The following is a 16,071-nucleotide window of genomic DNA, read 5'->3' as shown; positions in this document are numbered from 1 at the left end:
CCTCTCATCATTTCCTCAGGGTGACTTCTCAGCGGGTCCTACTTTTCATAGCTGTTTGTTTTCCTCCGCTTAACCCACAGGTTTTCTTACGGTCCTCAAGAGACCCTTACATCTGAGGTATCCTCCTGATGAAGACTCTTCTAAAGGCTGAAATGTTTCATTAAGTTCATAACATTCCTTATGCTCTCAGGGAACTGCTTAGATAACACAAAAGTGTGCCTTTTCAAAGTTTGCAAAATTGAGGTTCTGCACCATAATTTAAGCAAAATATTTCTGAGGATGCTAGCATTTTTCAAGCATAATAGTTCACAACTGGGAAAAATTATTTTTGTAGATGAATATAAGCTGTGCATTTTAATTTTCTTTTCCATTCTGCTTCATGAAGTACCTTATTTTCAAAAATCCCGGTGCATTATAGCTCGTGAGTTATAGCCTGCTTGTCAGTGGCCGAGCTCCTGGAGGAGAGCGGCGATCCGTGTGGCCCCAAACGTGATGTGCAAGGCCCCCGAGGTGGCGTTAGAACACATCATATGTGTAGGATCAGGATGATTACTTCTTAAATAAAACTTGTCATTTATACTTTAACAAGGACTTCTATTACATTATTAAACTAGAACGTTCATATTTTACTTGGGGATGCAGTATATTTGGAAAAGGGATCAACAGATTTATTTTCCCCCGTCTTTGTTTGGATCATCTTAATGTGAATTTGACTGTTTTTGAGCCCACACTTATTGTAGTTGAGAAGCAGTCCAGGAATGTGTGTGAGTAGAAGGAATCCGGTCCCTAGTTACAGCTTTGCTAAGGCTGACGCTCCTGGGGGTGGGGGTGGAGGTGGGTGTGGGGCATGGTTAATCAAGAAGTGGAAAAGGGAGAAGGAAGTGACACTAAAAAAAGTGCCATACGTATTCTGAAGAGTCTGTCTGTGCCCTACAGAAAAGAATGCACTGACGTAAAATACTACTTAAGAGACAATGTGTCCTCCTTATGCACGAAACATTTGGGGACGATCTGGTGTCTTACAGATGCATTTAGGCAGCTAGATTATAAAGAAATGGAGCTAATAATTTCTTTGTGTTGCCCAACTAAGTGTAAAGTTAAATTTTTAATAGAAATTTGATGATACCAACATAACTGTACAATGCCCGTAAGAAAAAACAGTTCCCAAGGAAACGTCTCTGGTCCATGCATTTTCATTTAGAAAGCATGCTGGATGCATCGACTCCTCATCTGAGGCTGAGAAGGGGTGTGTCTGGAGAAATCATGTACCTGATATTTAAATATAGCATCTCTTGAGATTTAAAAAAAAATACCTATTTGTTTTTTTTTGTTTTCTTTCTGTTTTTTTTTTTTTTGTCAGCTAAATGTGAATAAAAAGTTCTTGTGCAGTAATTGTCATTGGGAAGTTATTTTCTTCTTTCTGCTTCCTAACGTGGCTCTGAAAACTTTCCATTTAAGTTGTCAGTCAAGTTTCATCTTCTTTTTCTTTGTTTTTGCAGAAGTAGAAAACCAATGCCTGTTTAAAGAAAAAAAGAACTAAAGTTGGTGAAGAATTTAAATTTCAAGCTTTTCCCACATTTTTGAGAAGTGTAACTTTGTAGAAAATAAATTTCACATTCCTTTAATTTCTCTGTAGTCACCAGGCATAGTGCAAAATTAATAGATGAACATTTTGAGACAATTATTTGTCTTCAATACTGAGCACATAGGTGAAGTGGTCTTAAGATTTTCATGTGGAGGAGAACACACTTGGACATTTTGCACAGTGTCTCTTCACTGTTGATTATCTCTGTATCAAAATTGGATAGTTATAGCTGTTTCACACATTTCTAAATTAACAATTAGATATCCTTAAAATCAAAAGTTGTGCATTCATTTCTTTTGTTCTTAGAATAATTCAAAAATAAAACCATCAGTTTGGCCTCAGCTGGGTAATTATTCCCCTTTATGTAAAGGATAAATGCACCTGTGCTGCTGCCTTCGCACTTTCACATCCTCTGTCGTTGAGAAAGGATTTTTACCAGCATATTTTGTAAATTGTCATGTTTCTTACAGCCCTCTCACCAAAACTATGCTTGTTCCCTGACAAATCCAGAATTCTCCAGCACTTCTAGCCATTACTGCTGCAGCTCGCCATTTGTGGTTCCGACGATGCTCTTGCTAAAATCCACTTACTGCTGATGGAAGTGAGTCAAATGAACTCTAAACACAGGCGGGTTTTTTTTGTTGTTTGTTTGTTTTGTTATTGAGGAAGATTGACCCTGAGCGAACATCTGTTGTCAATCCTCTTCTTTTTTCTTGAGGAAGATTGTCACTGAGCTAATGTCTGTGCCAGTCTTTGTCTATTTTGTATGTGGGATGCTGCCACAGCATGGTTTGATGAGCAGTGTATAGGTCTGAACCCACAGACCCTGGGCTGCTGAAGCAGAGTGTGCCAACTTAACCACTATGCAACCGGGCCAGCCCCTAAACACTGGTTTTAATCTGATGCTTGATTTGTTCAAGATGCCACATTTAGTATTTGCTGTGAGTTTCACAGCGGTACCTAAGCCAATGCTCGACAGCCCGAGTGCCAGTGGGTGTGCTGTAGACACCTCTGTCATCTACTCAGTTTGCCTGTGCATGTGTTTCCTGTTAGGGAGGCTTCTGTCACCCTGAGACCATCTAGCCAGAGGCTCTGAAACAGAGGGTCCCTACCAAACTCTGGCACCAACATTTATGTTCTCTTTTCCTCTAGCTTATCATTAAGGAGAAATTGAAAGTTGTGAGGCGGAAACATAGCCCATTTGAAAATGGGTCTTTTTTTACCTAAACGTCAGTGAGAGATGAATGCAAGGTGTCGTGTAAAACAGAGTCATGAGGGCTAATTAATGGCATGAGTAGTTACAGGATTAATGCACATTCCACAAATTTGATTTAAAGTTTAGTTAGTAGAAAATTATATTGACCATCCATTAAGGAGTAAAGTTTTCACTTATGCAACGAAAACCTTTCCAGCTCTGTATCCACACTCAGCGGCTTGGTGGTCTCATGGTGTCATGGCTCCAAATAGCGTAGGCAGCCGGCTCACACACTTCATCTCCAGCCCAGGCTTCTCAACCCCAGACTGCGGGTCTGACTGCCAGCAGCACATTGCCACCCACATCCTGCAGGCCTCTCCAGCTCAGTGTGTCTCGAGTCAGATTCCCACACTCCCTATCGTGCCATTTCTTAGGATAAGACTCGGAGTGTTTCAGACCTCCTTATTGCACATCCACATGCAGTCCATCAGGAAGTCTTGTTGCCTCTCCCTTCAAGATGCATCCAGAATCAAAACACACCTCTTACCTCACTGCCACCGCTGTGGTTCAAGACTGTTGGGTCTCACTGGGTGATCCCACGTGCCTTCTGACCCAGCTCCCTGCTTTTGCCCTTGTCCCCTTCAGGCTAGTCTCCACTCAGCAGTCAGAATGGGCATGTGAGGTGTAAACCAGATCGTGTCGCTCCTGTGCTCCAGTGGCTTCCCATCTCACTTCACTAATAAAGAGAGAGCCTAGTTAAAAAGCGGACAAAGGCTCTGATGAAGTGTATTTCCAAAGATGTACATGTGGCCAATAAGCACATGAAAAGATGCTCAACATCACTAGACATGAGGGAAATACAAATAAAACCACCATGAGATCACTTCACACCCACTAGGATGGCTAGAATAAAAGACAGACAATAACAAGTGTTGACAAGGAGAGGGAAAAATTGGAGCCCTCATAAATTGCCAGTGGGAATATAAAATGGTGTAGACACTAGAGAAAAGTTGGGCAATTCCGCAGAATATTAAACCTTGAGTTACTGTATGACTCAGCACTCCCATTCCTAGGCATATACCCAAGAGAGATGAAAATGCCCATCACACAAAAACTTGCATATGAGTGTTCATAGCAACAATATTCATAATAGCCAAAAAGTGGAAACAAACCAAATGTCTAATCAACTGATAAGTGTGGTGCAAACTTATCATTGGTGATGAAATTGTTCTAAATCAATTGTGGTGATGTTGGCACAACTCTGGGACAAAAGCACTCAATCATATGCTTGGTGAATTTTGTAGTATGTTGAATTATATCTCAATAAATCTGCAACATATTATGAATTAATTAATTAATTCTCTGTCTGAAGTACCAAAAAATGTGTATCAGTTATCCCCAGGCTTTGTGGGAAAATACCTTCAGGAATCCAGCTAGGGCCAAAATAATTCAAATTATGAGGAAGTTTTAATTTACCTGCATTGTCATTTTTCTAGATTTTGTCATATTTGCCTTATTTCTCAGATTTTTTAAATTTGAAAATTTTAAATTTATTAAAAAATGCTTCTTTTTTTTTTAAGGAAGACTCCAAAATTGTGTGTCAGGCTCCACAAGATCTAAGACTGTCCCTGGCCATCACAGTGATCAAAACAGATGAAAAGACTTGCCATATAGATCTTATATTTCAGTGGGAAAAGAAAAATGAAAGCTAGATAAAAAACAAAATGCGTGATATGACAGATACCTGGGGGAATAATATAGTAGGGAGGGGATGGATGTATGCGGGGCTTGCAGCTTTAGAGAGCGTGGCCACATGGGCCTCACTGTGAAGAAGCCATTTGAGTTCAGGCCCAAAAAGAGGTGAGAGAGAAAGTATGTGGATTTCTGAGGGAAGTCAACCTTTGTACACATCCTTAATTGGTTAGTTAAGTTGGTTTTCTAGAACAGCCAGTTTGATTTGAAGAGTACAGTAGTCCCCCCCTTATCCTCGGGGGATCTGTTCCAAGACCCCCGTGGGATGCCTGAAACCACAGACAGTACCAAGCCCTATACGTACAATGTTTTTTCCATACATACATACCTCTATAGAGGCTTAATTTATAAATCAGGCACAGTAAGAGGTTAACAACAACAATAATAAAATAGAACAATTATAACAATATACTGTAAGAAAAGTTACATAGCTCTTAGCAACCTCAGCCTGCGATGTTTTTCCTTTCTTTCTTAAGTCCAGAATTTTCCCCTTTTCACTTAAAGGAAGCACTTGACGGCTTCTCTTTGGTGTATCCGAACAGCCAGCATGGCTGCTCTCATGCTTCGGGGCCATTAGGAAGTAAAATAAGGGTGACTTCCACACAAGCACTGCGATGCTTGACAGGCGCTCTGATAACGGAGACGGCTGCGAAGTGACTGGCGGGTAGTGTATACAGCGTGGATCCACTGGACAAAGAGGTGATTCACGTCCCTGGCGGGACAGAGTGGGATAGTGTGAGATTTCATCGTGCTACTCAGGGCGGTGCCCAATTTCAAACTTATGAATTGTTTATTTCTGGAATTTTCCATTTAATATTTTCAGTCTGAGATTGACCAGGGGGAACTGAAACTTCGGAAAGCAAAACCGTGGGTAAGGGGGGACTGCTGTATGCACATTTTCCATGGTGCCCAATCATCTTCCTGCTCAGCAGTTTTTGAGAATGCTCTTTACCCCCAAAATACATTTTCGTTTTTGAAAAGAATTGCTAATTCAGAAAAAACCCCAATCTCATTGTTATTTTAATTTGAACAAATGTTTGAAAACTAATGATACTGAATTCTTTTTATTTTTTCTTTTTTTGGGTACCATTTCTCTCTTTTGTGAATTGGCTACATTTCTTTTAGGGCATTTATCTTTTTTATTGATTTGTAAGAGTTCTTTACATATTAAGATTCTAAGCACTGTCTTTCTTGTATGTTGCAAATATATATTTTTAATCAGATAACAGACTAGCAAAAGGTATTCCTGTGATTTTAAACTTTGTTTAAATAATTTTTCTACCTACAGAATTTTCTGGTTTTTGTAATCAAATGTTAATTTTTTACATATAATTCTGAATTTGTATGCATTCTTAGAAAGGTCTTTTCTATTCTAAAAGAAGGAAAATATATTCTTCTACAGTATTTATAGATTCATTAAGAACACTTTAATTCACCTAACATTTACTTTGGTAAATGCTACCAGGCAAGAGTGTTTCTCCTGATATCTTTAGCCAGGTATCTCAGCTGGTCAGTAAGCTGGTTAAATAATTTGTTTAATTTCAAATATGACCTTTAACATATAGTAAAAATTTATATCCACCTAGTTTATTTCTGGATTTTTCTCTTCTGTTCTTTTTGACTTGTGTGTTCCTGAACTGGTACCACATCTTAAAATATACGTAGCGTCATAATATGCTTTTAAGTTTGGTAGAATGAGTCTGCACTGATTTTTCTTATATTTTTTTCATTAAAAAAATTCCAACTAGCTTTGGCATTTATAGCTTGAGAAATAAAAAGAAAAAAAGTATAAATAAAATAGATCTTAATCTAGGAAATGAAGTGATGTGCTGGTCGGGACTCTGGCCAGGTGATGGTCATTGATGAAGAAGACAGGGTTGGGGCCAGGCTGGTGGCGCAACGGTTGAGTTTGCACCTTCTGCTTTGGCGGCCTGGGGTTCACTGGTTTGGATCCCGGGTGCAGACGTGGCACTGCTTGGCAAGCCATGCTGTGGCAGGCGTCCCACATATAAAGTAGAGGAAGATGGGCATGGATGTTAGCTCAGGGCCAGTCTTCCTCAGCAAAAAGAGGAGGATTGGCAACAGATGTTAGCTCAGGGCTAATCTTCCTCAGGGGGGTAAAAAAAAAGACAGGGTTGAGTTGGAGAACAAGGAAAGTGGCCCTTATGGATGAGGCAGCAGCTGCTGGTACCCAAACTTTAGCGACTGTTAACTCTGAGTACTAATTAAGGCAATGTCAGAAAACATGTTTTGTTTTCTCTATCTTCTTTGTATTTCAATTTTTAGGATATTTTTTTATTATCTGAAGTTATCCTCGTGCAGGTTGGAAACCGCTGAAAGCAGTCAATTCTTACAGACTTTTTTATTCTAAGGCAAGTCATTAGGATTATAAACCCTGCTGTATTTGCCATGACCCAGGTGATTATCATCTGCTCGAAGCTTTTCGAGGCCTCCTGAATCCCTGTGTTTCTGGGCAGTGTGAGTGATGAGAAGTATTTAATTTCACGTGTTTTACAGGTGAAATTGGTTTTGGTTTGGCTTTCTTTATTTGGATTGAGAGACCTTTTAATCAGGACGAACAGAGCTGGCACACAGTAGGAACTCCGAAGACGAATTGGCCATGTAACCGATATGCAGCTTCTTAGAGAAGGGTTAGCGGAGCAAGATTAAAGAGCTGTAGCTAAAAATAGGTTTATTTTGTTTAAAGGGATTAGATTGTGACCTATATTTTACTCTGCTTTTCAGTCCTTGGCAATTTAGGACCATGTGGTTTCTCATTAAAGGTGTCTTTAACTAATTTTCAAGTTTGCCTCTTTCAATCCGGTGAGAAATTCTCAATTCTTCCTTCGCAGCTTGTTTGCGTTTGACACGACTCTTGGAAAAATGGGAATAAATACTGTCTGAGTTGATTACCAGATTAAATTAACTCCCAAGGAGATTAATGTATATATATACACACTTTGTTTTTGCTGTCTTTTTTATTTTCTTACCAAAAAAGCTTTATTGAGACATAATTCACATACCATACAATTCACGCATTTAAAGTGTGCAATTCAATAATTTTCAGTATATACACAGTTGTGCAACCATCATTGAGATCAATTTTAGGACATTTTCATCACTCCAAAAGAAATCCTGTACCCTATAACATGACTCATCCCCCGCCCCCAGTCCCCCAGCCCTAAGAAATCACTCATCTGCTTTCTGTCTTTGTGGATTTTCCTATCTTTGTGGATTTTCCTATTCTGGACATTTCCTATAAATGGAATCATGCAATATGTCGTCTTTTGCAACTGGTTGCTTACACTTAGCATAACGTTTTCTTCTCTTTGTTTGGATTTTAAAAATTCATTTATTTTTGACAAAAATTGTATATATTTAAGGGTTACAACATGATGTTTTGGTATGTGTATGCATTATGAAATGATTACCACAATCAAACTAATTAGCATTTCCATCACCTCCCAGAGTTAACCATTTTGTGTGTGTGGTGCGAGCACTTGAGATCTACTCTCTTAGTGAATTTCAAGTATACAGTACAGTGTTATTCACTCTAGTCGCCATACTGCATAGTAGGTCTCTAGAACTTATTCATCCTATCACTGAAGGCTTGTACCCTCTGACCAGCATCTCCCCATTTCTCCCACCTCTCCCTGCGCTCCCCATCCCTCAGCCCAGTGTCTGGTAACCACCATTCTACTCTCTGTTTCTATGAGTTTGACCTTTTGTTTTTAGATTCCGTATATATATAAGTGATACCATACAGTATTTGTCTTTCTCTGGTGGCTTATTTCACTTATATAATTGTCCTCCAGTTTCATCCATATTGTTGCAAATGGCAGGATTTCTTTCTTTCTCCTGGCTGAATAATATTCCACCACATCTTTATCCATTCATCTTTTCAATAGACACCTAGGTTGTTTCCATTTATTAGCTATTGTGAATAATGCTGCAGTGAACATGGGTGTATAGATACCCCTTCGAGATACTGATTTCTTTTCTTTCTGATGTATTCCCAGGAGTGGGATTGCTGGATCACATGGTAGTTCAATTTTTAATTTTTTAAGAAACTGCCATACTGTTTTCCATAATGGCCACACCATTTTACATTCTCACTAACAGTGTATATGGGTTCCCTTTTCTCCGCATCCTTACCAGCATTTGCTACCTCTTGTCTTTTTGATAAGCTGTTCTGACAGGTGGGAGGTGATATCGCACTGTGGTTTTGATTTGCATTTCTGTGGTGATTAGTGATGTTGAGCACCTTTGCAAGTCCCTGTTGGCCATTTGTATGTTTTCTTTGGAAAAATGTCTGTTCAGATCCTTTGCCCATTTTTAATTGGATTATTTGTTCTTTGGCTATTGAGTTGTATGAGTTCTTTATATATTTTGGATATTAACTCCTTATCAGACATATGGTGTGCAAATATTTTCTCCCATGCTGTAAGCTGCCTTTTCAATTTATTGATTGTTTCTTTTGCTGTGCAGAAGCTCTTTCGTTTCATTAGTTTTTATTGTCTGTGCTTTTGGTGTCTTATCTAAGAAATCATTGCCAAGACCAATGTCAAGGATCTTTTTCCCTATGTTTTCTTCTAGGAGATTTATGGCTTCAGGTCTTTAAGTCTTTGATCCATGTTGAGTTAATTTTGATGAGTGGTGTAAGAAGGGGTCTAGTTCCTTGAGCTGTCTCACTGATATTTAAAGATGCATGCTCCCTTACCGTCAGCACTGTCTTAAAAACAGAATGCCGGATTCATTCTTGACAAATTGTGAACATTTCTCCTACAGTTTCTTCTCTTTCTCCTCTCCACTTTTCTGTTCAGGTCAGCCTCTGGATCTGTGTCTTCCTGATCATGGAGTCAGAAAAGGGATTCCAGTGTCACAAGGTAGTCCTGTACAGAAATCGGATACAACGGTGACCTCATGTGATGGTTAATTTTATGTGTCAACGTGACTGGCTGCGAGGTGCCCAGATATTTGTCAACATTATTCTGGGTGTTTCTGTGAGGTGTTTCCGGATGAGGTTAACATTAGAACCAGTAGATGGAGGAAAGCAGATGCCCTCCCCAGTGTGGGTGGGCCTCATCCAGTTGGTTGGAGGCCTGAATGGAACAAAAAAGGCCGAGTGAGGGAGAATCTGCTCTCTGTCTTTGAGCTCGGACATGGATCCTCTCCTGCCTGGAGGCTTGGACTTGGGCTGGAGCTCCATCAGCTTTCCTCCTTCTCAGACTTTCAGCTCTTCTGCATCTCTAGTTCGCCAACTACAAATTTCGAGACTTCTCAGCCTCCGTATTCACGTGAACCAATTCCTTATAATAAATCTCTTTATACACATATCCTATTGGCTCTGTTTCTCTGGAGAACCTAGACTAATACATCTAATTTTCTTATTTAACTTCAACTCTATGCCTCCTATCAAATTGGACTGATGGGAAAATCATCTCCAGTTTTCTTGGAGTTGAAACCTAGGGCAGCACAGAGACCCCACGGGGGAGCGAGTTCTCTGCCCCCCGTAGTTGATGATGGTCATCTATCATGAGTCACTGCTGAGCTGCTCGTTGTCTCTGATTACACGATCTCTTTAGGACCTGCGGTTTCTGCATCTTTGGGGCCACTGTTGGTGCAACGTCATCTCTGCTGTGGCTTAAAACCAGAAAGCTCCTTTCCTTTTCAGATCTTGCCGCCTTCCCAGAGGGCTGTCAGGAAACAGGGCACGGGTCCTCATTGCTTATGAGATGCTCAGACATGTATTCCTGCATGGATTGAATCCCACATTGTTGAGATGTCAGTGCTCCCCAAACTGATCTATTCCGTAAAATCCCCATTAGAATCCCAGCAAGATTTTGGGCAGAAATTAATGTTTTCTGATTTTCAGACTAATTATAAAATTATACATTGGTTAAGACAATGGGACACTCGTACAGACCAATGGGACAGTATCAAGGGTTCAGAAATCGACCCACACATATATGGTCAAATGATGTTTGATTAAAAGTAACTCTAAGCTGAGGAGATCCGCAGTGAACAGGACCAATTCTTTGCCCTCATGGAGCTTACCTTCAAATGGGCAAGACAAACAATTAATCTCTTAAAGTAAACAAACATTTGAGTAATAAAATTGGACAATGGCAAAAGCTATGAAGAAATAAATCAGGATAGAGGCACAGAGAACGACTTTGCAGGAAGGGCTGCTTAAATGGGGTGATAGAAATGACTGAGCAGAGATGTGAACAATGAGAAGAAACAAACAGGATGGGACCTATTTTTAGGGTAAAATTCTGTGTTTTTGGTTGTTGTTTATTCATTCTTTCAATAAGTTTTTGTTGAGCAGCAACTATATGCCAGATATTATTCTAGGGCTGGAGATACAGCAGTGAATAAAATAGACAAAACTCTCATCCCCATGCAGTGTACTTTTTTGTAGGGACGCGAGGAATAAACTACATAAGTCAGTAAAATGTATGGCATGTTAGTGGAAATGCTAAGGCAAAATAAATAAATAAATAAATAAATAAACAAAAGAAGGAATGGAGATGATTAGTGTGGGTGTGCTTGTGGGTGGGTGATGGTGGTTTCCATTTAAGACACAGTGGCCAGGAAAGGCTGACTTGAAGATGACATGTGAAGGAAGTGAAGGAAGACAGTTAGTCATGGAGGTGGCAGTTGGGGGGAAGATGATCCAAGAAGAGGAACAGGCAGGTGCAAAGGTCCTGAGGTGGACCCCCCTGTTGGCTGGCTCCTCACTTGGGAGAGGTGAGGGAGATAAGATGGTGTGTAGGGGTTAGACAGGTCCTATGGGGCCTTATGGTCATTGTGAGGACTTTGACTTGTTTAGAGATGGGAAGCCACTGGAGGGATCTGAGCAGGAGTAGTATGATATGACTTAGCTCTTAATGGGATTTCTCTAATTGTGCTTTAATAAAACTATTTTATAAAGAAAGAGAGGAAAAAATTTCATTTTCCAAATTAACTGTCTTTGAAAGAAGGGGGAAAAAAGAGACCAACAAACCACAAAAAAACATAAATAAATGCGTTTTGTTCAGGGGCCGACGGCTGAAGCAATGAGGGCGAATGACAGGCAGAGTGTCAGTTCTGTCCCCAGTGCCCGAGACATGGCGTGGTCCCTAATGCATCCTTCCATGTTGGACTCTCTGGAGCTAAATGTAGTGGGCATAGGTGGAATGAGAGGAGTTCTCATGAAAACATGTTTTCAATGAAGTTGGCTGAGAATGCTATGTAAAGCCAAAATAACCCAAACTGTGTCCCGATAGTGTTGCGTTTGGTGTGCCACATCCCCAGCAGTGACCACTTGGTTGTCTGTCCCCGGGGCAGGAAGACTGGGGCTGTTGACGTTTGATGGAGCGAAGGGCAGGGAGGGCGAGAGGGAGAGGCTGAGAGATGCTGGAGCTCGCAGACGCCTGGCTGCCGCCGCCCCCTCGTGGCGGTGCTGGGAGCCACCTTCGGTGTAATTTAGACGTCCTTGCTGTCAGGGCTCACGCTTGGTCACGTTTAAACGACGTGTTAGTAAAATGAAAGTGATTTCCAAGTATTAGCGGCACTCATTTAATTCGTTTAATGAACGGGGGAACGTTGCTATTTTAACGGCCAGCAGCACGATTCTTTCTGGGGAGAAAACGGTTTTTTGTTTATTTAAACTCAAAGGAGCCATTTGAGTGTCAAGAGCTGGGACCCTGGACCGGGGAAGGAGATGGAATGTTTTGCATTAGAAAGCGGGAGGAATTGGGGCTTTGCATCAGAACGAGGAGGGAGGTGTGGCTGGGGGAGGGGGATACACCGGAGGAGGAGGAGTCCCGGGGGAGGAGAGAGAGAAATCCTGGCTGGAAGGGCTGGGCCCAAACGGTGCCAGGGAGACGGTCCTTGAGGATGAGGGCGCGAGGACTTCTTAGAACGGCGAGACCTAACGATAATGTTCCAGTTGTTTGCCGGCAGGGGTGAACCCCGCTTCCCCACCGCCCCTCTGCCTTGCGCAGACTCCCTCCAGCCCACGATCCACGCTGTTCCTCCTTCTGAGTTCTGGTCCATCCTGGGATGAAGGGACGGGGTTGAACAAAAGGAGAAGGGCTGCAGGTTGGGGTTAAGGTGGGCCAAGAGAGAGGAGGGCCGCTGCCCTGTGAGTCACGGGTAAAGACAGAATCCGGAGTGAAATGGACAGAGGGGAGTGGAAGAGATCTCAGCCGCCCCAAAGGCCTCAGAGAGTTGCTGGGGAGGCTTCTGCTCTCTGCGGGTTGAGACTGAGCTGGCTCTATTTTGTAACCAGAAGATGGAAGGACGATTCCTAAAATGTCGGTGGCCTTTGGGACACGGAGGTGGCGATCCTTTGGTTACATGGTGTATTATTAGCTAGCACTTTGCTACCCTCAAGGCTTTGGGACTCTAACTTGAGAGAATTATGCGAAACATATTGCTTAAAAATTTAATGAAATTCTTAGCAGCACTGTTTATAAGAGCTCACACCTGAAGACAATCCACATGCCCCTCTACAGTGGAACTGGTAAGGATATTGTGGCGTTTTTGTGACAGAATGCTACGCAGCAGTAAGAATGAGTGTTCTGTAACCCCAGGCAAAGAGCTGCTCGAGTCAAACCGGATCCAGCTGAGTCCGCGTGGAATGAGTTCATTTATAGACGGCACAAGACCCGGCAAAAGGAACCCATGCTGTGCACTCTGCTGGGGGCTATGCTAACAGTCGGAGAGTGTGATGGGGGCTTTTGGAATACTGGAACGTTCTGTTTCTTGATCTGGTGATGGTTACACAGCGGTTTTAAGTTTGTGAAAGTTTAGTAGTTGTACACTTTTCTATGTGTGTAAAGGAGACCTCTCTCCTGTGTGTCTCCTTTATTCTCACACCGCTACCCCGCTCACAACACTTCCAACACCACGTGTGTGGGGTTTTTTCCACATCAAGCAATTCTTCAACACATGCTGGGTGTGCTACAATTTAACTCAATTCTGACACTATGCACCTGGACATAGCATCAACCCCACAGGTTCAGGGCTTGGTCCCACAAAACTGCCCCCCACTTCGGATGCCAATCTCAAGTCCAGGTGGTTGCCTGTGCTTCTGACTCAGGGGCTATAATCACAGGTTCCCATGATCCCTTCCTTGAGTTTGATTGATTTGCTAGAGAGGCTCGCAAAACTCAGAAAAACAGTTTACTTACTGTTTACCAGTTTATTATAAAAGGATATGATAAAGGGTACAGCTGAACATCCAGATGGAAGAGATGCTCAGGGCAGGGCATGTGGGCAGGGGCAAGGAGCTGCCATGCCCTCTCTGGGCCCACCACTCTCCCAGCAGCTCCCTCCATGTGTTCACCACCTGGGAGCTCTCTGAATCCCATACTATCGGGATTTTGTGGAGGCTTCCTCACCTAGGCGTGGTCAATTATTAATTCCATTTCCAGCCCCTCTCCCCTCCCTGGAGAATAGGGGGTGGGGCTGAAAATTGCAAGCTTCTAATCATGGCTTGTTTTTTTCCAATGACCAGCTTCCATCCAGGAGCCATCCAGGAGCCCACCCAGAGTCGCCCCATTAGAACAAAAGACCCCCCACCCCCCTCCAGCCCAAGTGGCACAGCCGTTAAGTTTGTGTGCTCTGCTTCAGTGGCCCAGGGTTCACAAGTTCGGATCCCAGGCACAGACCTAGCATTGCTCTTCAAGCCGTGCTGTGGTGGCATCCCACATAAAATAGAGGAAGACTGGCACAGATGTTAGCTCAGGGCCAATCTTACTCACACACACACTCTCACACAAAAATAGAACAAAAGATACTCCTATCACCCAGGAAACTCCAGGGGTTTTAGGAGCCATGTGTCAGGAACTGGGGCCAAGGACCAAATATTAGAACAAAAGACACTCCTGGTACTCACTCTTATCTCTTAGGAGATTACAAAGGTTTCGGGAGCTCTGTGCCAAAAACTGGGGGCAGAGACCAATATATATATGTTTTTCTATTGTCTCACAGTATGATATACCTCAATAAAAAATAAATAAAAAACAAGCAAAAAAACACCTTGGGAATACAATGATCAAGTAAGTGTGCCAGAGGAAGCTGAGGAAAACTTCACGGGTGTGCCATCTCACTCAGTTCAACACACATTACTGAGGGTTCACTCTCCATGGGGGCCTGCACGCAGAGACCATGTACTAGAGACTGACACAGGCATGTACAGGACTCTCTGAATCACTGAGCCATGAGGGGCGGCATCAGCTGGTCCTGAGGAGCTCGGATCGTAGGGCAGGGGTAGACATGTGAGCAGGAACAGCACCAGCCCCGTTCTGGCCCCAGGGCCGATTATCTGACTCCTACCACTAGTTCTGCACTGTACTGGAGATGCACGTGGTAGAAAGACTGAAAAGGAATAAACGAGTCATTATTTGCAGTCTATATTAGTATTTACTCAGAAAATCTAAAAGAATCTATAAACTATTAGGAAAAAGATCCTATTTATCAAGCTTACTACATATAGGAAATACAACTTTCCAAAATTTTTCATTTCAAAATTTCAATAGAACATATATATCTAGTACTTAGGAAAATAAATCTTACAAAAAATGTGCAATACTTACTTGGAGAAAAATTTCAAAATTTTATTGCTCTAAATGAATAAAAAAGATATACTATGTTTGAGTATTAAGGGATAAAATAGTAAGCAATCAATAATTATTGACTGATTGAACGAGTTAATTAACGTTGGAAAGACGTCTGAGTCTTTCGTTTCGGTATCCTTTCTTCGTTTGGCACTTGGAATAGTACCTGGCACGTAGTAGAGACTCAAAATAATGAAAGGAAGAAAATAAAGGAAGGAGGGGAGAGGAGGAAAGCATGAATACCTTTAAGTGAGATGTGTGGCATTAGTCAAAAAATTGTTAAACATTTTAAATTCTTCGTATTCCATTACAGTTTTTACTTCTGGTAACATCCACTTGCTTCATTGTTGTAACAGCGTGTGTTTGTATAGGCGTTTATAGTTTACAAAGCTGTTGCATTTATCTGCTTTCTTGTAGTCCAGGTAACACTGTGCAAAAGCAGCCTCATTGCTGGAAAGTCTCCGGGGTCTCTGAGCCTTAGGTGAGAAATAACCCGGCTGTTACTCAGACCCCAGTTTTCTAACTTCAAGGGTAGTGACTTTGCGTGCCACAGATGCTACCCTAAATGGAGAGCAAGGTGGATGTGGGGGTTGCAGCTTGCTGTCCTAAGTGGGACCTTCTGAGAGTGGGAGGAGGTGGCATTCATTATGCTGGGACAACAGGTGTAAATTGGGACTGTCCTGGGTACCCCTGGGTACAGTCACCCTAACCATGGATGAAAACGGAGTATAAATTAACCCTCCCTATGGGCAGCGCCGGTCAAAAGCCCCTTACCAAGCTACGGAGATTGTAAATGCTGCTCCTGGCTGTTTTTACTGTGTTTTTAAAATGAAAGCTAATGATAAACAACTTAACAAAGGTCAACTTAAGAATTGAAATTTGCTTTTTGGAAAAGGAATGTCACTTGCTTGGAGAGGTTAATACACTGT

General features: G+C 41.9%; 1 long non-coding RNA gene across 1 annotated transcript; it reads left to right on the top strand.

The window, feature by feature from the left end:
* Window positions 1-76: 76 nt before the first annotated feature.
* On the top strand, window positions 77-9,868 carry LOC139079126 (uncharacterized). Its single transcript, XR_011532453.1, has 2 exons — window positions 77-2,186; window positions 9,356-9,868. It is a non-coding gene; the product is annotated as an uncharacterized lncRNA (long non-coding RNA).
* Window positions 9,869-16,071: the final 6,203 nt, after the last annotated feature.

The sequence above is a fragment of the Equus przewalskii genome, chromosome 24, assembly GCF_037783145.1.
Source record: "Equus przewalskii isolate Varuska chromosome 24, EquPr2, whole genome shotgun sequence".
Lineage (NCBI taxonomy): Eukaryota > Metazoa > Chordata > Mammalia > Perissodactyla > Equidae > Equus > Equus przewalskii.
Note: the sequence above shows the minus strand (reverse complement) of the source record. Positions and strands in the feature narration are given on the sequence as shown.